The sequence below is a fragment of the Phoca vitulina genome, unplaced genomic scaffold (assembly GCF_004348235.1).
Source record: "Phoca vitulina isolate PV1807 unplaced genomic scaffold, GSC_HSeal_1.0 scaffold25, whole genome shotgun sequence".
In the NCBI taxonomy this organism is placed as follows: Eukaryota; Metazoa; Chordata; class Mammalia; order Carnivora; family Phocidae; genus Phoca; species Phoca vitulina.
In genome coordinates, this window is record NW_022589728.1 from 16,320,049 (window position 1) to 16,344,139 (window position 24,091).

At 41.5% G+C, this 24,091-nt stretch overlaps 1 long non-coding RNA gene across 2 annotated transcripts; it reads right to left on the bottom strand.

The window, feature by feature from the left end:
* Positions 1-34: 34 nt before the first annotated feature.
* Positions 35-23,571, bottom strand: LOC116643120. 2 transcript variants are annotated; one of them, XR_004301493.1, is made up of 4 exons: positions 23,072-23,571; positions 9,322-9,380; positions 1,551-1,655; positions 35-823 (listed from the first exon to the last, which is right to left on the bottom strand). It is a non-coding gene; the product is annotated as an uncharacterized LOC116643120 (long non-coding RNA). The 2 variants fall into 2 exon arrangements; XR_004301494.1 differs by lacking the exons at positions 9,322-9,380; positions 23,072-23,571 and adding an exon at positions 3,746-5,021.
* Positions 23,572-24,091: the final 520 nt, after the last annotated feature.

The window sequence follows — 24,091 nt, forward strand, 5'->3', positions numbered from 1 at the left end:
TTCCTTCCTTCCTTCCTTCCTTCCTTCCTTCCTTCCTTCCTTCCTTCCTTCCTTCCTTCCTCCTCTTTTCAAGCATGTGTTTATTCAACACACATTTATTGGACACCTAATACCCTTTACATATCTGTTGCCAGCTGATCCTTTCAGGCCAGGCACACATTTGCATTTTATTTTCACATCCAAAAATCTGCCTGAAGTTGAGCAAACTTGGGCCGAAGACACAGGGACCCACTCTCAGCGCTTGGGTGTCCCAGCACCTGCCAGCCGCGCGTCCCCGGAATTGAGGACATCGTGTTTTCAATTTTCTTCAATAAAGCAATGAATCTGGCAATTTGCTGGCCTGCTTCAGCTAAACAGAAAGGACAATTTGAGAAAGATCATAGTTCAGGCCCAGTCAGACGGAAACGATTGAAAACAGAGAGCTGGCCGCTATGTTTCCCCAATGCAGCTTGCTGCCGCAGTTTGACTGACAAACTGACTTTTTTGAGGTGCTCATGCCCATTTCAGTCAGAGTTTATTGAAGGTGATTTTGATCTTCTCCATGAGGCCACAGCAGTGGCCATGCCATCTGTCACCTTGATTGCATCGTGGATTCTCTGGAGAGAGCGCCGTGGCTCCTGATCATTTACAGATTGCGCTGCTTTCCCCTCCATAAGGACCACATGCACAGAGCCAGATGGTGAACATGCACGCTTATTATAAGTCTTTATCTCCGTGCAGGAAGGAGAGGAACCATTAGGTCTCCCTCAGGAGCTCTGCTCCTCTCTACCATCATGCTGCTCCTCAGCAAATACAGTCTTCTTCAGCTGTCATCAGCCTACCTCTGAAAATTAAAAAAATAAACAATAATTCCATCAGCCAAGGCCAGAAAAACCAAGACCAGACCGCAAAGCAATCCCCCCTTGACTTGCCTTCCTTTCTTTTCTTTAACCTCCCACTGGCCTGACTGTCAGCACAAGGTAAAAACAAGTTTGTTTGCAAATGCATCATTCATGTGTTGATTTTTTTTTTTAAAGAGGTCAGGAGGGCCTGCCGCTTGGAAATCAAGCGACATGATCCTATTTTCTGTTATTGGGCTCATGACTTCCACTGCACTGGCCTCATTTGGTTCCATTTAAGGAGTCGGGGTTCATTTGACAGATTTTAAAATTCTACGTGGTTTTTCTACAATAATCCCAGGAAGGGGACCACCTGTGAGCCAAACGTAAGGGATGTCGGTGCTGGTGACTGAGCAAGAATGGAAAACCCCAAGTACAGTGGAACTCTAGAAAAAGTCCTTTTAGTAACCTCTCCATGGGGAAAGAGAGAACGTGGGAGGCTGGGGGCGCGTCTGGAGAGCGGAGCGAGCTCAGCTCAGAGATCCAAGTGACAGCTGGTCAAAATGTGTGTCTTCTCGCAAACCACCACTGTCACTGACTGTTAGGGATTCCGAGAGGGTCCAAAAGAAACCGAAGTGGAACTGAAACACGTGCAAAAATACTGACAAAGTAAGTACACATTAGTTGTAAACGAGATCCTCAACTTTTTTCATTTTTATAGGTGTAACTTACATATAGTAAAGCACAGACTTCTTAAAGGTAGATTTTGGTTTTTGCATATAAATACTCCACCAAGGTCCGGATGTAGGATATGTCCAGAACTCCAGCAGCAGCAGGCTTGTGATAAATAAATAAATAAAATAAATGTTTATAGGCAGATTTAGTAAGAAGCCCACGTCCTCTGTCTGCTCTGCTTTTTCCATAAAAAATACACTCAAGCTGTGAAGTCTCTTCTTGTGTGCTCGCTCTCTCCCGCTCAACCCCCACTCTCTCTTTCTCTCCCTCTCTCTCTCTCTCTCACACACACACAGAGAAGATCGAAGGAAAGAGAGTGAGGCTTGGCCTTTGCCACCGGGAGACCCCAGCTCTGTGGGAAAGCCTCCACCAGTGAGCAGCTGTATGCAGAAACCAGGGAAAGGTTTCCAGTGACCCATAACCTTGAAGTCTCACCTACATGGGTCATTCATTTCAAATAGCTGCCATGTTAACCCAGTGGTTGCAATTACTAAAATCCAATAGCTTTGCTCAGACACTAAATCTAAGTGATCTCGGAGCCCACTAAGACAGTCACATAATCTCTTTTGGTTTAGGTTAAAATGGCATAGGATTTCTCTCTTCATGAAATGCTAAGTCGAGACCATCTCCTACACAACATTTCTCAAGGACCTGGCTCTTCCAGAAGTATCAGCGTTTGGTGGGAATGCAGGATAAGCTACAACAGAGTAAGTGTAAAAGAAAAAAAAACAGTGACTGAGAAATCCCACTGGAGAGTGGAAGCGTGCACACACGCATACACACACACACACACACACACACACACCAAGCTGCTTACGCATCCACGTCTCCTCAAAAAGTAATTGAATCCAAATCACTTCCTAAACCAAGTCCAAAAGTTATTTCACATGTTTAGGTGACATATCAGGGACCTTTCCAGTATATATTTGAATAGAAGATAATTAATTATCAAACAGACCAATTTCATTTTTGTAAGCCCATCGTTTATAAACCCATCAACTTCCATGATGGTACAGCTTTATTTACATTTTCTGTGAAATAAAACAACTGCTCTTAACAGAATAAAGTCACTACCAAATATTTTTAGAGGAAGAAATTTAGTGTGGTTTTAATCCAATGCAAATGTTTTTTCAGAGGAGAGGTTTATGATACACTCCTATTCTTAAACCAGCTTTTTTTTTTTTCCACTTTGGGGCATGAGGAAATGTGTGCCCATAACACTCTGTGAGGATGTGGGTGTGTGCAGGAAATGTATGGATTTGATAGGCTTGTGTGCTCACTATACTTGAGATAGTTTGCAAATGGTAGTTAAAAACACGAATAAGAAAAAACTAGTCATGCCTATCTAAAATAATTCCTGGTCCCTGAACATAGCCTCAAATACTTAAGCACACGGATTTTTAAAAAATATCATCGTTCTCCCCAATGTTTATCATTTTTCTACCAAGGATAGATAGGAATAAGTGTGGAATTAGCTCTACCTAGTTAAACAGATGATCTTGATCTTCGTAACATCACGCTGTTCTGTACTTTTGGCATAAAAACCATTTATAGAGATGCACATTGAAAACCAAATCACCAAGTACAGTTCACCCTCTCCAAAAGGAAGCAAGATAATCAGAAATAATATGGTGCATTTGATTAAAAGTAAAAATTGTGGTTTCATAAAGTGAAAACAGATGACTAAGGCCCAGGAAAAGGAAAGGGAAACTGGGTTTGATTACTTAGTGTTAACGAAATGTGCTAAGAGAGAGGAAGACTCCCCAGCCCCCACGTGGGGAGAAGATACTCCTGCAAATCTGAAACATGGACTGTTTCTATTTTGTGTTCTGGTTATGTCAATTCTAGTAAGGCTAGGATCAGAAGCTCAGTGCACTGCCGCCCTGGCTACGTCCTCGTGTTCAAGTGCAGGGAGAGGCCAAGTGGCCATGGAATCAGGCTGGGGTTGAATTGCAGCCTTTTTACTTGGCCTTGCACTTGGACGGGTTGCTCGCTTTCTCCCAGTTGCATATTCTCTCTCTGCCAATGAGCAAAATAATTCCAATCTCCCAAGTGAGGATTCACTGAGATGAATGAGAAAACCTCTGACATGTTATCTGGCTTGTACTGAGCCCTGAAAGCACGCTATGACTGAAATGAAACTAGCACAAACGTCACCATTTCTCGTAAAAGAGGGGGCTGCAAACACATACCCCGTGCAATAATGAAGATTATTAGGTGTCAGCGTAGAAATCATATTTTGTAAAGCAGCCAGAACTGTAAATGCATATTTGATGGCAGGGAAGTGGGCAGGCTGATGAAGAATAGGAGTCCTACATTGAGCTCTAGGCTCCACCTGCCATTTGGTTACCCTGTGACCTTGTGCACCTCACTGAAGTTCTCCGTGTTCCGGTTTCTCCACCTGAAAAAGGGGGTGACAATGAAGAACCTACCTCAGGATTAGATGAGTTCGTGGAGGTAACGTGCCTGGCAAATCAGAACCATTATAAAAGTTAGCCAGCGCTCCAAGGGCTCCGAAGGCTGTGAAATAGTAGCTCATGATTTCATCCGTTGCTAACTTGGCTGTGGTGCAGCCATAAAACCTTATTGCAGCTCAAAAGCCCAGCAAACTGACCAAAATTCATTGCTCAATTTTATTGGCTGCCTTTGGTTTCCAGTGTTTGCTAAGTTGGAACTCTTGTTTATTTTATTTCATTGCTACAAACCATACGTATAAACTTACTAAGCTGTGTCGCATCTCACACACACGTGGACAGACATATTCTTTGGACAGGGTGGGGGTAGCCCACAGCCAAAGTACAACAGAAGAGTGGCATTCTTTTGGACTCACAAGACTTGGATCTTGGTCCTCTATTACTTCATTCTATTACTTCACCTTGGATAAAGCACTTATACTCTCTGTATCTATAAAATAGGTCTTGGAATGCCTTTTTACTTCATGGGGTTGCTGTAATCTGTAAAAGGACTTTGAAACATCTGAAGCACCATACAAGCTTAAATATCAGGCATTGGTATTCTGTATGAAAGACAGCATCACCACCAAACATTAATGAGTAGTATATAGATTAATGAAGATTTGGTAATAATTGTATGACTGTCAGAAATAAGATTCTAGTTGAGAAGCAAAAGCATCAAAATCTACTGCCTTCTGAACCACAAGGCCGATATGGAGATCTATCTAAATTCTGCTCCCAGGGGCCTCAGGGGTTCCCGGATCAAGTGATTTTGATTAATAGAGTGGACGAATAGGGCTCACATTTTAATTTTGCTTCTTCCTATCTTTGAGAATATTTCCAATATTACATTGTCTATCCCCCAAATAGCATAATACCCAAATGAAAGTAAATCCAACAAAATCTGCTTAACTCAGGCTGCTTTAAAATAAGAGTTCCTACAATGGGACAGTTGGTCCCAATCCTGGTTTAATATGTCTGCAGTACAAAGGGTCTTTGCTGCCTCCTGTTACTGCAGAAAAAGGAGCTTATTAAAATAAATGTAGAATAGAATTTAAGCTCCTAATAGGAATGGAAAAACAATAATTATTATTGTAGATTAGTATTAATAATAAACAATAGACCTGTTTTTCAGGATATTTCTTATTCTTGCACTGTAATTTAATTCAGTAATATTCAAATTTCAAGGGTTACTTCATATGAATGAAAAAAATGGAAATAATTATTTTTCCTTAAAAAGTTCCAGAGATTCTTTTAAAGAATGATATGACAATAAAAAGGCAGTTCTAAAAATAAATTCAAACAACCCATAATGAATAAAGTAATTCAAATCAAAATAGCATTAGAAAACATACAAGCACATAACCTTTTCTTTTTTTCTTTCTGTCATTCTGTAAGCCTCAGAAGCTAATTGATTACGATTTAAAAAATAAGTATTTTTAAATAATAATATCATAATGTGTAAAATAAAAATCAGTGTGCGTATGTCTGTGTGTTTGTGTGTACATGAGTGTACGTGTGTATGCATGAGTGTGTGTCTGCTCAAGCCAAGTTCAACTAGCAGGCAGTGATCACACGTCTCATCTTGTGAATGGCATTAGATATCTTGTTCAAAATCTCTGAATAATCTGATTAAGCTAGTGAGTGAATAATCCTTTAATCCTCTCAAGAATACAGTTTATGTCTGCTGAGTGTCAAATTTAAGACTAGTAAGCTGTAAATACTGAAATTTAAGTGAAAGAAAGGCAAGAAAGGCAGCCACCCAAAGTCAAACTGTGTCGCCTCTTTTCTGGATTCTGTCTTTTGTGGGTGACCTTCTCGGCTGAAATGAGAAGGAGAAACATTAGGAAAAATAATAAATCATCCTGCAGCAGTGGTTCTGCAGCAGGGAGCATATCAGTCACCGAGGACCAATCTCCTAGCATGTGCTTCTCTTTTCCCAACCAGTTTAATTATAAATTAATGGATACTGCCTTTCGCTTCTCATTTCATTCTGAAGCAGAAATGCTTAAAACCAGATATTTATTTTATAGTTGGAAAACTATCTCAGAAGCTGACAATGGCTAAATATTTGCAGAATCACACAAACAATTAAAAAAAAAAAAAAAACAGGAAAAGGAACATCCTCTCATTAAAATCCCAGAGGATGACACTTTAGAAACTGTTACTGCATTTAGAATAACAGGGAGTTTTAGGTCAAATGAATTGAGGCGCCTTAATGCTGCTTTATCATCGCGCACCAAATTTAAAAAAGAACAATAAGGTAAGATAGTGCGGTGAGGTGGTTAGAGGAGGATGGTGGTGATTCTTTTGCTGCCCAAGGAAAATAAAAAGTAAACAAAAAAAAATTATTTTGAACCAATTGGCTTACTTGCTTCCTTGTTAAGGGCATTTGACCACCTACTTTTTTTTTCTTAAATATGGTTGAATACTCTTCTCCATTTCTGGGGCTTCTGGGGGGCTCAGTCAGTTAAGTGTCTGCCTTCAGCTCAGGTCATGATCCCAGGACCCTGGGATGGAGCCCAGTGTTCAGCATGGAGTTTGCTTCTCCCTCTGCCCCTCCCACACCCTCCGCGCATGCGTGTGTGTGTGTGTGTGTGTGTGTGTGTGTGTCTCAAATAAATAAATAAAATCTTTTTAAAAAATACTCTTCTCCATTTCTGTACAAAACAACACCAAGATTTTGCTGCTTAAGATCTCTCTGTAGAAGCTATAGAGAATGCACAGGGTACGGTTTCCGACCCGCGCCCCACCCACTCTTATTTATGTGTTTGTATGTGTAAGTGTAATATGTTATCAGTAATATTGATACACACATCAATACATAATGCAATATATTGACTGCCTACTTTTAACTGGAATATAGACATATCATCCCAATCAGAAGTTTATTATGTCTGTAGCCTGAAATGTGCTGTGAATTTGTTTCCCTGAAACATTTTTTGGGTCAGCTGTTTATGAAAATCATCCCCTGCCCCTAAAAACCTTAACTAATATCTGCTAGAAGGGCAAAGGGCAAGACTGCTACACGCAATTAATTTGCCCTCAACTACTTTTTGCATTTACTAATTTGACAAGAGTCAAAGGGATCTGATCTAATTAAAGTATTGGCTCACCCTTAAAAGCAGGAAGTCCATATTATCCCTTCATTCCTCATGATGTGAGGGAATGAGGCAAAGAAAGACTCCCTCCCAGGCTGTGTAGCTCCAGAATCAGCGCCGCAGTCTGGGAAGTGACGCTGAGCTGAGAGCAGCTCATTCTGCTCTTTGCTGTTTGGGCTCTGGTGTAGCCTCTACTTGTCAACTTTTCCAATGAAGACTAGAAAACCTGGAGAAGCTGGGTGCTCAGTAACCAGACAATGGAGGGAAGCAGGTGGAGAAACCTTCTCCTGACTTTCTCTATTTTTGCCTGAATGGAGGTGCTGTACGTCTAGGTTTGCCCCAAATACATGGGGGTAAGACAAGCGGCGAGAAGCATCTGGCCCAGTACAACTAGCCACACGCTCAGCCAACTGTTATCTCTCACCCCAGAATCTGCCAACCTCTGTGAGTAAAGCTTTCAGTGCTGCTAACTTCAGCATCTTTCTGTAATGTCAAACATCTGGCACCATCTAGTAGTTTGGGTCCTTTGTCTTTACAGAAAAATAAGCCCCCCAAAACGTCTATAGGTAAATGTCTCACATCTCTGGCCCATGTGTTTAGCTCTAACTTTCTTCCTGAATACTCAGTGGTAATGACTTCTGTAATTTGACTTGCTACATTATTTGTGATCCCCATGGATATTTAGACTCTTATTAGCTTTAACCAATCTACCTTTGTCTGTGAAATTTTCCCCAGCACCCTAAGGTGGATATGAGCTAATACCTGATTTTGAAGAGCATGACCAGTGCTCAGGCTTTGAGGACTATACACCCCATTACAGCTTCTAGACTGAGACAGACCCAAAGTCAGAAGGGTAGGTTTAGAATTTTCTGCAAACTCTCTTGTAAGGCGTTAAAGAATGGACTGGAAGACTGAGAATAGTTTTCAGCCACCTTTGTCAATGAATTGTGCAGTTGAAGAGTGAGTGCATGAAGATGAATCCCATACTGGTAACAAATTATAGAATGACCTTGTGCTTTTGTTCAAATAGTAAGGGCTTTCTTAAAACTCCAAAGAATAGTGTTTACTAACTATGTAAAATCATTTCTGAAATTATTTTATAACGAACTTAATTATGCATAAATATCTAAGAGAATATGTGTATTAATTGTGCTATATGTATTTTTTTTCATTTTCTACAGATCCTCTAATTTACTGTCTTTAGATCCTGTTCTCACCTTCTCATAATCACTGTTACTCATATTACAGAATAACAGACATACCCTTTTGCCTTTACATGGCATGCAAATTAATTTAGCCCTCTCTTTTGCTGTTCATTTACTCATTTATTCACCCAACAAATGTTTACTGAAAGTTTGTTAAGTGCATGGACATAAGGAAGCTATTTAAAATGATGAATGGGAAGTGGGATTCAAGATGGCAACGAGAAGATTCTGAACTGACTTCCTCCCGTGGACACATCCAATCTACAGCTACATACTGATCATTTCCCTCTGAAAACTAGTTGAACTGCTTCTCCACAACAAAGGGTAAAAGGACTACATTGACATGAGTAGGACAGGTAGAGACAAAATCTCACCAAAAATCCCACCCCTCTGCCTCCATACAGAGTAAAGAAGGATCTCACAAGTCTGTCACTTATCCCAGAGAAATGAGGGTTTTCTCCCCCAAATCAGGCACCAGAACCCTAGGGATCGACACCAGAGAAATAAGCCCCCCAAAATGTCTGGCTTAGAAAATCAATGGGGCTGATGTCCAAGACACCCAAAGTGCTCTAAGAAACTGAGATTTTCTTATTAAAATGCTCATGGGCAGTCTCACTAGCCCTAGGATCTGGTGAAAAAGCACTGACTTGAAAAATGCCTCAACTGTATGTAAAGGAGACTCATTTTTGAGTCTGGAGCAATCTGCTGCAGGGGCAGGGGACATTTGGAGCGCTCTCCAGAGATGGAAGCACAGGCAGATGCCATTTTGTGCTCTCCACCTACCCCACTAGTGCTGGTGGTGTATTCAGGCACAGCACCCTCCCTCAGCCTCGCTGAGTCAGGAAGGGTGAGTGGTCATGACATTGTCTTGCTGCCTTGCCAAGGCCAGAGAGCGGAGGCAGTTGCAGTGATGCCCTGCTCCCGGGCTAAGGCAAGTGAACACCAGTGATCATAGCATTCTCCCAGTCCCTTACCAAAGTCAGTGAGCATGGGCAGTTGCAACACTTACCCTGCATCCTGGCTGGGGCTGGCAAACAGGATCCATCATGGCATTCTTCAGGCTCTGTCCTGAGGCAAGCATACATCCACAGTCAAGGCACTCTACTGCAGCATTGCTGAAGCCCCCAGGCCAGACAGTCAAGACATTTTCCCATGGCCTTTTCTGAAGCTAGTGAGTGTGTCCCACCCCTGCACTTTTCAGCTGCCCTACTAGGGCCAGCAGGTCCACATAAACCACACAGGAGATGCTATTGTTTGCCTGGCCCAGGTGGCCAAGGGGGCTGGAGTTTCTGAGCTCCAAGAGATTTTAACAATCAGAAAGATAGTCTTGGCAGGCCACCACTCCCAGGGCACTGCATAAACAGCAGACTGAAACACAACCTCAATCTTCCTGTGAAAAGACCTATTTATTTATCCTGTACCTTCAGCCTAAGAGGCAGGATTCAGTTTTCCCACACATCTAGAAGCTATGGAGGCACTCCTAGGGAATGTGAATAAAGTGACACCATCTTGGCACACTCCCTTGGCCAATTCCTCCCAGAAAGGAGCTTACACACACATCTGGAGCCCCAGTTTTTGCAACTGTCATCCAGGGGTAACCTCCAGATCTCCTGGTCAGGAGGCCAACAGGGTTTACAATTTGATCCCACAGGACTGTATATATTTGCATATTTTAAAAGCTGCTGCCTAAGGGTCTGGCTTCTCATCAGCCTGAAACTAGGTGCTAAATGGGATTCTTCCCCTTGGAACACTGACAGGTCTTGGCACACCCTCAGCAACAGGAACATATCAAGAACAAACCAGGCTGTTGATTAAGAGGTAAAATGTGACATCAAAAACAAAATATGAGGGGGGAGTAAAAATGTAGAGTTTTGGAATGTGTTCAAATTTAAGTTGCTATCAACCTAAATAGACTGTTATATACATAGGATGTTATATGTGAACTTCACAGTCACCACAAATCAAAAACTTACAGTAAATACACAAAAGAAAATGAGAAAGAAATGTAAATATAACACTGGAGAAACTCATCATACCACAAGGGAAGAAAGAAAAAGAAGAAAGGAACAGAAAGGAACTATAAAAACAGCCAGAAAACAATTTCTAAAATGTCAGTAAGTACATACCTATCACTACTTTAAATGTAAATGGACTAAATTCTCCAGTCAAAGGCTATGGCTGAATGCATAAAAAAACAAGACTCACCTATAAACTGCCTACAAGAGACTCACTTCAGATCCAAAGACACACACAGGTGGAAAGTGAAAGGATGGAAAAATATATTCCATGCAAAGGAAATGAAAACTAATGTAACCTATACTTATATCAGACAAAATAAACTTTAAAACAAAGACTATAATCCAAGACAAAGAATGGCATTACTTAATGATAAAGGCATCAGTCAAGCAAGAAGATACAATATTTATAAATATATATGCACCCAACATAGGAGCATCAAAATATATAAAGCAAATATTAACAGACCTAAATGGGGAAAGAAGAAAACTGGAAAAAACACAAAAACCTGAGGATTAAACAACATGCTATTGCACAGTCACCGGGTCATCAAAGAAATCAAAGGAGAAGTTTAAAAATATTTAGAAACTAGTGAAAATAGAAATATGACATACCAAAATCTATGGGATATAGCAAAAGTGGTTCTAAGAGGGAAGTTCATAGCAGTAAAAGCTTAGCTCAAGAAATAAGAGAAATCTAAAATAATCTAAATTTACACCTAAAGGAATTAGAAAAAGAAGAATAAGTGAAGCCCAAAGTTGGTAGAAGGAAGGAAATGATAAAAAATCAGAATGGAAATAAAGAGACTAAAAAGACAATAGAAAAGATCAGTGAAATGAAAAGCGGGTTCTAAAAGGTAAACTAAATTGACAAACCTTTAGATAGACTCACCAAGAAAAAAAGACAGAAGGCTCAAATAAACAAAATCAAAATGAAAGAAGAGAAATTACAATTGATATCGCAAAAATACAAAGAATCATAAGCAAACAATTATATGCCAACAAATTGGACAATCTAGAAGAAATGGGCAAATTCCTAAAAACACAATTTTCTTACACCGAGTGAGGAAGAAATAAAAAAAATTGAATAGGCTGATTACTAGTAAGAATATTGAACTGGTAATCAAAACCCTCCCGACAAACAAAAGTCCAGGATCAGACTAGTGAATTCTACCAAACATTCAAAGATTTAACACCTACCCTTTTCAAAATCTGCCAAAAAAACTGAAGAGGAGGGAACACTTCCAAACTCATTTTATAAGGCCAGCATTACCCTGATACCAAAACCAGACAAAAACACCACAAAAATTACAGGCCAATATCCCTGATGAACCCAGATGCAAAAATCCTTAACAAAATATTAGCAAACTGAATTCAACAATACATTAAAATGATTATATGGCATGATCAAGTGGAACTTAATTCAGGGATCCAAGGATGGTTCAGCATTTGCAAATCAATCAGCATGATACACCACATTAACAAAAGGAAAGATTAAAATCATATGATCATCTCAATAGATGCAGGAAAAAAACATTTGACAAAATTCAGTATCTATTTATGATTAAAAACTCTCGGGGCACCTGGGTGGCTCAGTCGATAAGCATCTGCCTTCAGCTCAGGTCATGATCCCAGGGTCCTGGGATTGAGCCCCACATCGGTCTCCCTGCTCAGCAGGAAGCCTGCTTCTCCCTCTCCCACTCCCCCTGCTTGTGTTCCCTCTCTCGCTGTGTCTCTTTCTGTCAAATAAATAAATAAAATCTTAAAAAAAAAACTCTCAACAAAGTGGGCATAGAGAAAATGTACCTCAACATAATAAAGCCCATTTATGACAAACCCACAGCTAATATCATACTCAATGGTGAAGAGCTTAAAGCTTTTCCTCTAAGATCAGGAACAAAACAAGGATGTCCACTCTGCCCACTTTTATTCAACATAGTATTGGAAGTGACTTTATTGCCTCTAGTCCTGTAGCAACCAGCATGTAGTCAAACGTTTTCAAAAGGAATAGAAAACTAGATTTTATCACCTAGTTTTGAGTCCCAATTTTATGTTTTACCATACACTTCGACAAAATAGCATTAAAAAGTTCAAGAAATTCATTAGATTGATTAAAATTGCAAAACTGAATAATGCCATTGTTCCTGGGCATATGGATGTATCAAAACCTTCATATACCTGCTGGCTTAAGCATAGACTGGTACAGACCTTCTGGAAACAACTTGGTAGTAGCTCTTAGGTGAATTAAATGTTCCCTATGGCAAATAGTATTCTTCTTTGGGTACAATTCTTTAAAATATTCACATACAGTGGAGGGCATCTTCCATGATATTTATCACAGTGTTGTCGGTAGTGGTGGGAGGCAATCATGGAGTTTATCACTGGTGGACAGGTAAAACATAGTAGATACCAATTATAAAGTATTCTGCAGCAATTAGAAACAAATAGCTGAATGTTTACACAGCTATATGGATAGGTCTTAGAAACAATAGGCCATAATGATAAAAAGAAAATAGAATGATCTGTCTAACAATGGTATTTGTATAAACTAGAATGCAGGAACAGATGTCTTATAAAAATACATGAAAACAAAAAGATACCATCAAACACATTAATATGACTGCTTGTGATAGGAGGAAGAACAAGAGTGGCAGTGAGAAATCGAGAACTGGGAATTAAATGAGATAGATTGATAAAAAGATGGATGGATAGATGATAGAGAGATAGATGACATATAAGTGAATCAGCCAGTTGGTTGAGAGAAGCCTATGCAAACTAATGATACGGTGTCATGAACTAAATATGTAATTAACAACTTTTTGAACGTGAAATCCAGAAATAAACTAAAACAGTCCAAGAAAGCTGGTAAGTTTCTAGGGCAATAATATAATATTGATGTGGCACACTCCAGATAGAGATTAAGTCTAAACACTGAGTTGTGGTGTTACTCAACCCTCACCCTGCTTATAAGACTTACATTCACCGTGACCATCACGTCTGGCTCCTTGAGATGTCTGTCAGTTACCAGCCAACAGTGAGAGCCTAGAATGGGACCAGTCTACTGGTTCAGCATCTTCGGCAGAAGAGGCATAAGCAGCTGCTAGATAGCAAGGTGGAGTGAGACAGCCACTAGCAGAGAGTAAAGACATCTTAAAATAGTCCAGTCATCCAAGCAGAGCCATAGCACATTGCAAACTGCAGTGTCTGACAGCCCGACCTAGTAAATGCAGCAACCGGACAAGTAATAGTTGTGGAAAAGCTCAGCCTCTGCAGCCTGGGCAAACCCAAGAGTAGCCTTTGCATATAGGAATGGAAAGCAGACTTCCCCACTCTCACTCCTTCTAGCCATTCACCCATATATACTTACAGTTTCAAGTCTCAAGATCACATAGAAATGACAACATTTTACAGCCTTTGAAATAATTCATCCTTCAAAAGAGTCCCTCTTAGAGAACTCATATGCGGATGGAGGATTCACAGCCCAGGGCTAAATTGTCCAATATGGCAGCCACTACCCACATGCGGCCATTGAACACTTGAACTATGGCTAATTCACATTGAGATGTGGAGACCTAGTCTGATAAAAGAATGTCAAATATCTCGTTAATAATTTTTATATTCATTAAATGTTAAGATGATATTCTGGAAATAATGGGTTAAATAAAATATGTTATTAAATTACTTTCACCTGTTTCCACTTTTTTTGAAGTAGCTAGTAGTAAGTTTTAAATTACATCTGTGGCTCACTTTCTATTTCTATTAGACAGGGTTGATCTGGGGACTTCTGTGTTGATTTACAGCTTCTCTTTCAGTTTAGTAATGTGAAATTGAAGCCTAACTATTTTCCCACAAAGGTGTTAGATTCTCTCTTCCAGATGTTACTGTTCAAAATCATGTTTGGTCCCCTAACATTTCTTATCGGTGGTGATTCCCACTAGAAATTTCTGGCCTTTTCTATGTTTTTAATTCTACCTTTTAGTCTAAATAGAGCATGATCAAATCACAATAGAACAAGAGGTCCACGTAGGTTGGGGATAGCCTGCAAATACCCTGATGATCATCTAAATTACATTAGAGTTGCTCAGGTCTTTTGTGCCAAGATATCTTGTAGCATCCAGAAGGTCTCTTCTAGGCTTCTACTTGCAATCTTGGCATGAAATCTCACTGACAATCTAAGATGGAAAAGAAATGAAAACAATTCATACCCAAATATGTCACTTTCCACCATAAGGGAAAGTTGGGAAATGGAATCCATTCACCTCTTATTCCCAAGAGTCAATGTGATAGAAATTCAAGATTTTTAAAAACAAGACACTTCTTTGAAATTAGGGGGTGGGAGAAGCTTTAGTAAAAATACACCTTGTGGAATTGAAATCTTGAAATGTCACTAAAGACCTTTTATTAATTTGGGGATAGAGCGCATTTTCTAGTTTGATTATTACCACATAAATATATCACCACTCTTTTATTATTATTATTTTTTCCTTCATTTAAGCCTGATCCCTGGAGTCAACCCCTAGTTGTCAGGGGACTTGTTGTAAGTAATGGTCATTTGTGTTTCATAATTATCTTGAATCAACACAATTAGTTCCACATTCTGCTGTTTTCTTCCTAAGGCATCTGTAAACATTTTTTATACAATTCTAGCAAATAGCTTTTGGCAATAATTAAATTTTTCTAATTAAAAAAAAGTAGAGTGATCCAGGATAGCTATTTTAAATGTGCTTTACAGACCCCTCCAAGAGTATTAGAAAATATTCTTCAAGATGCCAGGAGATTTGCTCTTTCAATTATCAACCACAGTTCCACAATTTAGAATGTCTTTGGTCACAGTTTTAACATGGTTAAATCAACTTAAAGCCTGAAAGACATTTAATTTTTTTAAAAGTTCTATATGTGAATAGTTTTTTAAATTTCCTTGGAACATTTTTATTCATTTCACAAAAAAACGTATTGAACACCAACTATGTACAAGACAATAGATGTGATGGTGTCAGATTTTTCATGTGTGTCAGAATTACCTATGTAGTACCTTAGCAGCTCTGATCCAGCGAGTAAAAGCAAATCCCAGTAATGTGCACCTATAACATCTACCCAAGATGATTCTGAAATAGGTGGGACTCAAACCCCCACTTTTGAGAAGTACTGAGACAGAGCTTCAGATTCTGTCCCTTAACCTTGAGAGAGGTGTGGAATACAAATGCTCACCCCTGAAAAATCAGAGGTGGTTATGTGTCTCACATAATTTCAGTAAAACTAAAATGATCTAAATGCAGTGGTCCTGACTCACCTGCAGCTGGGAAAGCATGTTTAAGAAGAAGGTGGAAATGTGGGTGTCATTTCCAAAAAGTCTACTTTGGATTTCTAAGAAGGCTCTCTTCAAGAACTGCTCCAAAAATAATATTTTCTAATAGGTTCTTCATAAATAGGCAAATCTTCTACTGAGTGATAAAATCTATAGACAGGGACTAAGCATGGAAAATGCATTCTCTTCAGGCCACTTACCCGAAAGCATTTAGAGCCATCTGGAGGGTGTGGCCATCAAAACAGGGTCACTGAACACAGCCATTGTGCTGTGCTCTCTCCTAAGCCCCGAGTCCCTTCACCGATGCTATATTCAGATACGTGTTTTGTTTTGTCTTGTCTTTTTGTGCTGTTTCCCCCAAGGAAAAGGTTTGGCAAATTTTAAATAGTGTAATTACAGGCTGACAACGGAGGTATTTCCGGTGTTCTGAGGCCTGAAAACATAAGTGGTGCTGCCTGCCCATAGTCTATAGGCCCAGGGAGGGAGAGAACCTGGCCTCCTCCCACAGAAGTGAGGGCAAAGGGCTGCAGCATTGAAGGCTCAGCCTTGTGACATGAAAGTATGGATTGAAAGTCCTTCTATATTTGTCACTCTGAGTTCTAACAGGATCCTAACCAGAGAGAGATGAAAATCAGAGGGTATCAATAAAATACTAGAGTATATCAATATCAATAATGGGGTATCATTAAGTATTGTATATCACTAAAGTGTATCGACAAAACTTGAAAGATTAAAATTAGTGAGCCCCACCCTTGCCATAATGAAGAACAGCACCAATCCCACCTCAGGAATAGAAATCGGTGGCCTCAGCCTATCAGGATGCATTTCCCACAGTGGATTCAGCATCCTGTTTTAAATTATAGTATTATTTTCTTTACTTTCCCCCAAATTAATTTCCAGTAATAAAAGGTAATTTCCCTATCCACGTTTGACAATTGTGAGAACATTTAGCCACTTTAAAGTCAGGTGTTGGCACTGTACGGAAAAGACATGAGGTAGTTAAAAATTTGAAGAATATGTCAATTGGTAAAATTAGATAAAAAGTTACGCTGTGTTCTGCCCTACATTTGGACTATCGCAAGTGAGGCAAACTTTTCTAGGCAAACTGCTGAGGACTGCCAATTTAACAAGCTGTTCCATGCTGCAAGGGACATATTTATGGACATACTTTCAACAAGACGTACCTAGTGCTACCAAGCTGTGCTGTACTAAAGAGCAGAAAGAATCAGAACGATAGATGAAAAAAAAATAAAGGATTTCACACATGGGTCCTATTAAAATCAGATCAACTATTCTGAAATTTACAGGCAAAAATATTTAAAATAATGACAGGGTTGTTGCAGGATCTCAGAAGAAAACACCCAGGAAATGTAAAAGATAAGATTGACACAGCATGTTTAGCTCAGGCTGTTGTACAACAAGGCTCTTGGAGAGAGAGAGAGGAAAAGCCAAACTACATTGTGAATCTTCTCATTTTTAATTAGTTGGGTCAACATGACTCTAGCGCTTTTCTCATGGATGGTTTTCAATATAAAAATTACCGTTCACAAAAATCTTTCAAAAAAGATTGATTTCCTGTCTCTTTATCTTTTGACAGTCCAAAAGTCACCTGAAATGACTACTAGTACTACGAGTACTAGCACTTACTTATTTTGAGAAGCCATTGGCTGTTCCCTATGATAGCACTTCCTCATCCTTGGGAGTGTGTTTGGGATAATGATGAATCAGACTGTGCTCTATTTAAAACTTGCTACCTATTTCTATTTCTGGAAGTGAGGCTATCAAATCAACTCAGAGCTCATCTTCTTTGTTCTAGGGGAAACAAATCATTGCTCTGGGGAAAGAGTATGAAAGAATTGGTGGTGGTAGTTTGACAAGAACCTGGCGTGTAGTTGCTTTGATGATTGGCGCTACCCCTCACACATGCATTCACTTACATCCATCCATTTATTTGACTCCAGAACCTTGTAGGAGAAAAATAAACAGGACCAAGAACATTTTACGTAGATAATCAATGTCCCTCTAACATTCTGGACGGTCACGGGTGTCTGAACACATTTTTCCCACAAAGGGCCAGGTAGGCTCTGTAGGCCACAGGGTGTCACCGCAGGTCCTCAACTCCGCTGTGTGAAAGCAGCCATAGAAGCTATGTAAACAAATGAGCATGGCTGTGTTCCAATTAAACTTTTATTTACAAAAACAGTAGCAGGCTGGATGTGGCCCCATGGGCTGTAGTTTGATGAGCCCTGCACTAAGGTGAATCCAACAATCCAACCCTGCAGGAGAACCAAAAGGACCCCTGAGGAGGAAAGGAGAGTCCAAAACTGGTGACCCAACTCTAGGATCAGGACCGCAGGAGAGGAGGACTGTCCCGAGGCCCCGAAGCGGTCAAGGCTCAATTCCCTTTTGGGGGTCACTCTGGAACTACTGCATGCCCAGGGCAGGGCTGGGGGTGTGAGAACTGAGATTGCTGCCTGCATTGGGCTTTAACCCTGGAAGCTCTGCAGGAGGCAGGGCCTGGAGTGAGGCCAGGCGTCCCAGCCCAGATGTTGGGCTCCTAGCATTAACCCGCTGCCTCCACCCTCACAGAGGGTGTGCGCGGGGCCCACGCACTTGGGGCGGACTCCTTGGGCAAGCTGTCCTCCTCCCTTCCCTGATCCTCGTGCTGAGAAACCACCAGTGACCCCATGACAATCTTAACAGAGCAGCCTGTCTACAGGCAGGACATCAGCTCCGAAACTTGTGGGGCTTGCTGTTGATGGCAGCAACGGCAGCAGAGAAGGGGCTCTTCTGCAATTGGACCAGATGTTCTAATTTCTTCCTTTGTAAAGTGATGTATCTATAGAGACTAAGCTCTTTGGACTGAGCAAGTTCCTAGGGATCTTGGTTTTTTTCATGGAACCCCACAGGGAAAGAGGAAATTGGATGAAATACAGTTAATTTCATTTGAATAACAAAATAAATGTGACCTCATCCTCTCTCCTAACCTGGTGAGGGGGTCACATTGACTATAGTTATCAATTAACGCTACAAACCAGGAGAGTGTCTCCTCTTTATTCTTTGGACAAAGGTGTTAAGCTGGCAAGACGCGTGGGTTCAGATTCTCTCCTAAGACAAGGACTGTGATGCAATCATTAAAAGTCTACTTTGGTGGGAGTGAGAATAACTCAATGGATTAAAAAAATCAAGGTGGGTTAAAACAAAGTTGGTGTCCAGCAACCTAATCTGGTTCAGTTATAGAAACAAATTATTTCCACTAGTCACGCTAGACAAGGAGACAAATCAGGATTTTATTTGATATCTAAATAATTTGCTTCATATTTATATACACTTCAGAGTTTTCGCATTGCATATTCATGCACTGCTTTATTTTATCCTGAGAACAATGTGTGAGGCAGGTAGAAACAAGTGCTCATATTACTCCCAGTATTTTTTCAGACGCAACAATTATGAACCCCCTCAAAATGTCAATGATTTGTTTAGGGTTCCAGAACAGCAAGTGCCCATGGCTGTACTGGTCTTCAGCCCAGTCTGTTTATTTCGAATCCCATGTTCTCCCCACTCTAGCCGCCCCCAGGACCTTTACTTGTGTGGCATCTCAACCAAGTCAAGGTCAAAGGGAGCCCGGAAGGCGGGCAACAGAGCAACTCAGATACTCACTGCCCTTGTCTCTTTGCTGAGGTGAGCTGCCTGGTGTTGCAAACACCTACTGATGACCTGTTCACCTCAGGCTGGTTCTTATTCTTATTGGAATAAGGTAGAAGGATCACAGAAGAGAAACTGGAGGTCACAGAGCACACAACCAGGAGATGCATAATTTCATGGGAACAGTACCAAGCAGAGGTCCGGCACACGCTCTGAAACCTTGGGCAAGTTATTTACCTTCTCTGTCCTCAATTCCTTTATCTGTAGGATAACGAAAGTACCTACTTCAAAGACATGCAGTACAGGTGAATTGACTTAAATTGTATAATGTGCTTAAAGCGATGCCTAGTAGACTGTTAAGTGCTAGGCAAAAGTAAGAGACATAGACATAGAATGGTCTCAAGGAAAGAAGTCTTGAGCAAGAATCAGAAAAAGGAAGGAATCTGGTCTGGCTAGATGGGACCAAAAACAACTTATTTTACCTCCTGGCCTCCTATCTTCTCCTCTGCGAATAGGAGACAACACTCTCTAAACTATTGTAGAGAAGGGCTGAGAGTGCTTTGTAAAGTTCTGGTCAAATGGTAAACTGTCTTGGTAATTACCTTCTTTTCAAGGGACTCGTACCACACAGTGCAATTTTAGGACTATGAAGCAGAAAATGTCAGAAAGTGATTTATATAAAATGTAAATACAACCTGCTTACCCCTTCTTAAAATTCCTTCCATCACACTTAGAAAAAAAAAAAGAAAAGAAAAGAAAAGAAAGAAATGTCATCATCTGCCCCATCTCGAGCTGTCAAAATCCTAAGCATGCAGAGAGTATTCCAATAATTGCCACCATTTATTGAGTCCTCGCTCTGTGCTCGGCCCAGGGAGTTGAATGGACTACCTCATTTAATCCCCATGGAAATGCGGTAAGTATAATAAACCTAGTTTTACAGATGAGGAATCTAAAACTTACAGAGGTTAAATAATCTGTCCCATGTCAACAGCCAGCAAATAGTGAAGCTGATTCAGTCCAGGTCCCTGTGGTACCAAGGACCATGACTTTAACCAACCACTCTACATGTTCCCTCCATTAAAAGGAATCTCTCCCTACTCAGAGATGATATAGTACTCCGCTCATATTCTTTTCAGAGGAATACAATTCTATCTTGAATTATGATTTTTTGCATACATATCACAGCTTAACTGCTGGTTTACAGGCTTCCCAGAAACAGAGAATAAGCTTTGTGCACCTGTAAACATACCCTAGTTGCCAGGCAGGTGCCTGGGTATGGTGGGCCAGCAGCATGACCAAGGGCCAAGGGCAAGGTCTGAACTTGCTTGAGCTTTAGCTGCCTTACCTGAGAATGAGGTGAAAAATCCCTACTTCACAGGATTGCTGTAAAGGTTGTCAAATGACAAAAGCAATTAGATTTAATAACAAGTCTGATACCTTTATTCAAGGAAAGACAACACACCATCGACTGGAGGAGTCCATTGCTTCAAAACCAATGGGGCACTCTTCTTGAGAGATTTTGGGCAAGAGCAACTTTCATAGAGTGTTAAAAGCAGCAATAAGGATGCAAGGCATGACTGACGAGAAGGCCAGGGATTTCCTTATATATAGGGCTAGCAGGGCCTATTTTCTAGGGTAAGTTAAGCCAACTAGAGCTGAGTTGGAGGATTGTGATTGGTGGGTGGTAGGTTTCCCTGACAGTGAAATGTTTCCCTTAAATGCAGGCCAACTTGGGTTTAGATTTGTGACATGCGATGGGCTACTGGGGTGGCCTCCATTTTGTGGGTCCAGATATACAAATTACCTTTGTCAGGGCCTATTAAGAGAACCATGTTAAAAGCACTGTGCAAACCACAGAACGCTACCAGTGTGGTCACAATTCAAGTTGATTAAGTCGTACTAAAATCAGAGTAGTTTGTGGGATAGATTGGCTCTTAACCAAGAAGAGGTAGTCAATAGGGATATAAACACAGATGGAGAATGACCCGGGACTACCTGCCCAATTTCCCTGGCAGGCAGAATTTTAAGGAAAGTAATGAACAAATAAGTAATAGTGAAGAGAAAAATGTGTAAAAGGAAGACAAAAGTACGGAGAAGGGGTTACATGCTATCAGTACTTGAAACCCTCAGGGGGCAGCAGTGGGCGGTCTACCTATAACTTCCTGTGCCCCACCTGATCTACACATGCTGCTGGGTTATGGGGGAGCGAGGTTGGTAGTTCATCTGAAGGCTCTCACACCAGAAAGTGCTACACAGGTGTGGGGTGCTGGTGGTCTTGTTCTTACTGCAGAGCAGTACCATGGCCTCCTCGGTGGAAAAGCCCAGCCTGGGTCGTCAGCCCCTTCCACCAGGCCTGTCAGAACACCAAGGTCATTCACAGGAGCTGGGATTCACTCTCAGGGATTCAGGCTCTCCTGTGGCATATTTTAGCTCTAGGAACAACTCCAGGTGACTTCTGTGAGAGACTGACTATATCCATCAATTCTTAATAAAGTTTCCACCAGGTTTACCAAGGGAGCCTTAAATGGGGAGAACAGCTTGTTTCCTTGACAGCAAAAATCGACAGTTTTTTTTTAAATCTTTTGTTGTCTGTCAAGAATTCCATAGAAATAATAGATGCCTAAAAACACAAGGAAACAGCATGCGGGTTTTTTTTTTTTCTTCCAACTTCGGGGTTTGCTTCCAAGGAGACTGACAAGAGGAAAGAAGAGGGTTTCTGAAATGTGAGCAGTGGGCTACAAAGACCTTCAGAGCCAGTTGGGGGGGGGGGACGGGGGGACAAGTTGCGACTCAAAACTTGCCTTTCCCCAAGTCAAGGAAGTCTTTGCAGCCTTAGGACCAGCAGGCTGCTGGGGAAGCAGGAAGGCAGCATTTCAAAACAAAAACAAACAACAAACAAACACTGCAGAAAAGGACGACGCCGTTTGCATAGCTAAACCCGGGCCCAGGCGGCAGCTCGGGACCCGGCCTTGCTTCCAGCGGGTCTGCGGGGCTCCGCGCAGCCTCCAGAGCAGCGCACCGCCGCGCGGGCCTTGGGCCCAGGGGCTTCCTCCGGGCCGGGGTTTCTATCCTGGGCGCGGGATCTACGGCTGCCTCGCCCCGGAGCTGTGAACCCCTGCGTTCGCCAGGCCCATCGATTATTAATGAGCCATCGTTAAAAGACTTGCTGGGCGAGGCTCCGATTGACTAGCCCACTCTATAGAGAAAACAAAAAGGATAGAGGGGGGAGGGGGAAGAGGTGAGGGGGCACTGGGGAACTAGGCGAAAATGCAGCTTTCAAGTTCAAAAAGCTTACTTTGCATGAGAAAACACATGGGGACGTGGGGATTGGTGGTAGGCATCCCCCCCCCCTCCCCCATCTTCAATATCTGCTCAGCAAAAAGTCAGGATTAAAACCATCGGCCTCTGGGACACCTTAAAAAAAAAAAACCCCTTTCTTCTGTGTCCTTATGTACAAGGGTAAAGACCAGCTTTCTCTGTCCAAGTCGGGAGTGCTGAAGGGAGAGCTAGCAGTGGGGCGCCCAGCCGGAGCCTCTGTCCTCTGCCTGTTCCCGATTCCATGGCCTGAGGCGATGGTTTGCATTTTTAGGACAACAGCCGGCTATCGGCAAGCAGGAGACCTCTCGTCAGGCTTCATTACTGCACACAAAATGACACGAGCGAGCCTGTGGTCACAACTGCGCTTATGAAGTGCTGCGAAGCCATTGCCTCTCCCTGCAAACCCAACCCTCTTCTGCCCGCACACACCCCGACTGCCCCAAACCTGAGCTCTGTTTCTGTGAGCCGCGCCTTACTTTAGGACCCATTGCTCCCGCTGGCAATCAGGCTCTACCACCTTGCTTGCTGGTTGGCTTATACATTTCCAGAGAGACAGAGAAGAGCTGTATTTGCCCACTGAACTCTGTAGTTCAACCCGCTCTCTCCCTTCCTTCCCCTCTGATATGCTTCCCGAGGCAGAGGCTCTGTTGCACCATCTCCTGATCTAGACAGGACGCTTTAGCCAGCATTGGGAGCACAGCTGGGAATACAGACCCCTCTCTTTACAAGGTCATTTAAGGCTTTTTAGTTACCTCCCTAATTGCAATAGTCTTATGTGTCTGGCCTAAATCATAACTGCCCTCTTAAAAAGAAATCCCACAGCCCACAGCTGCAGATATCACCATTAAATCCTATCTATTAAGAGTTAACGCCACTCCCCTATTTTTTCCAACAAGGGTGAATCTGTTTGCATCAGCCAGAGAAGGGGTCATGACGGTTTGTTCACTGCTGACACACCAAGCATTCTAAACCAATATGTCAGAATAAGGATATGTAAGTACACAATTGCTGATTATGAGGTTACTGATTATTCTGAAGAAATTATTTCAGCGGAAAACTTTTATGTCATCAGCCAGGTAGATTGAACTTGACCCTGAATTTTTCTGAAGCCTCTGGGACTCAAGTTATATGGAAGATTGCTAGGTGAACCCAACATCTGAACCCTTAAAGAGAGCCACCAGGAGAGATGTGATGTGGGACACGAACAGCAAATAGCAGACCCACTGGCTAACAGTGAGGTGTGGAAAGGGAGATCATCACATTACCTAGCAGCTTCTCCTTATCTATTCCATTAGTTAGGGTATGGGCAAATCCAAGTGTCTTCTATCTCATTGATTTAGGAGGCCCCGCGGCAAGAGTTCTCAAACTTCAATGCCGAGGTTGGTTAAGTTTTTCTGTAAAGGACCATATAATAAATATCTTCCTCTTTGCGGCCCACAGAGAATGTCAATTAAATATTCTTTGTTTTTATTTGTTGTGGCGGTGGTGGCAACTCT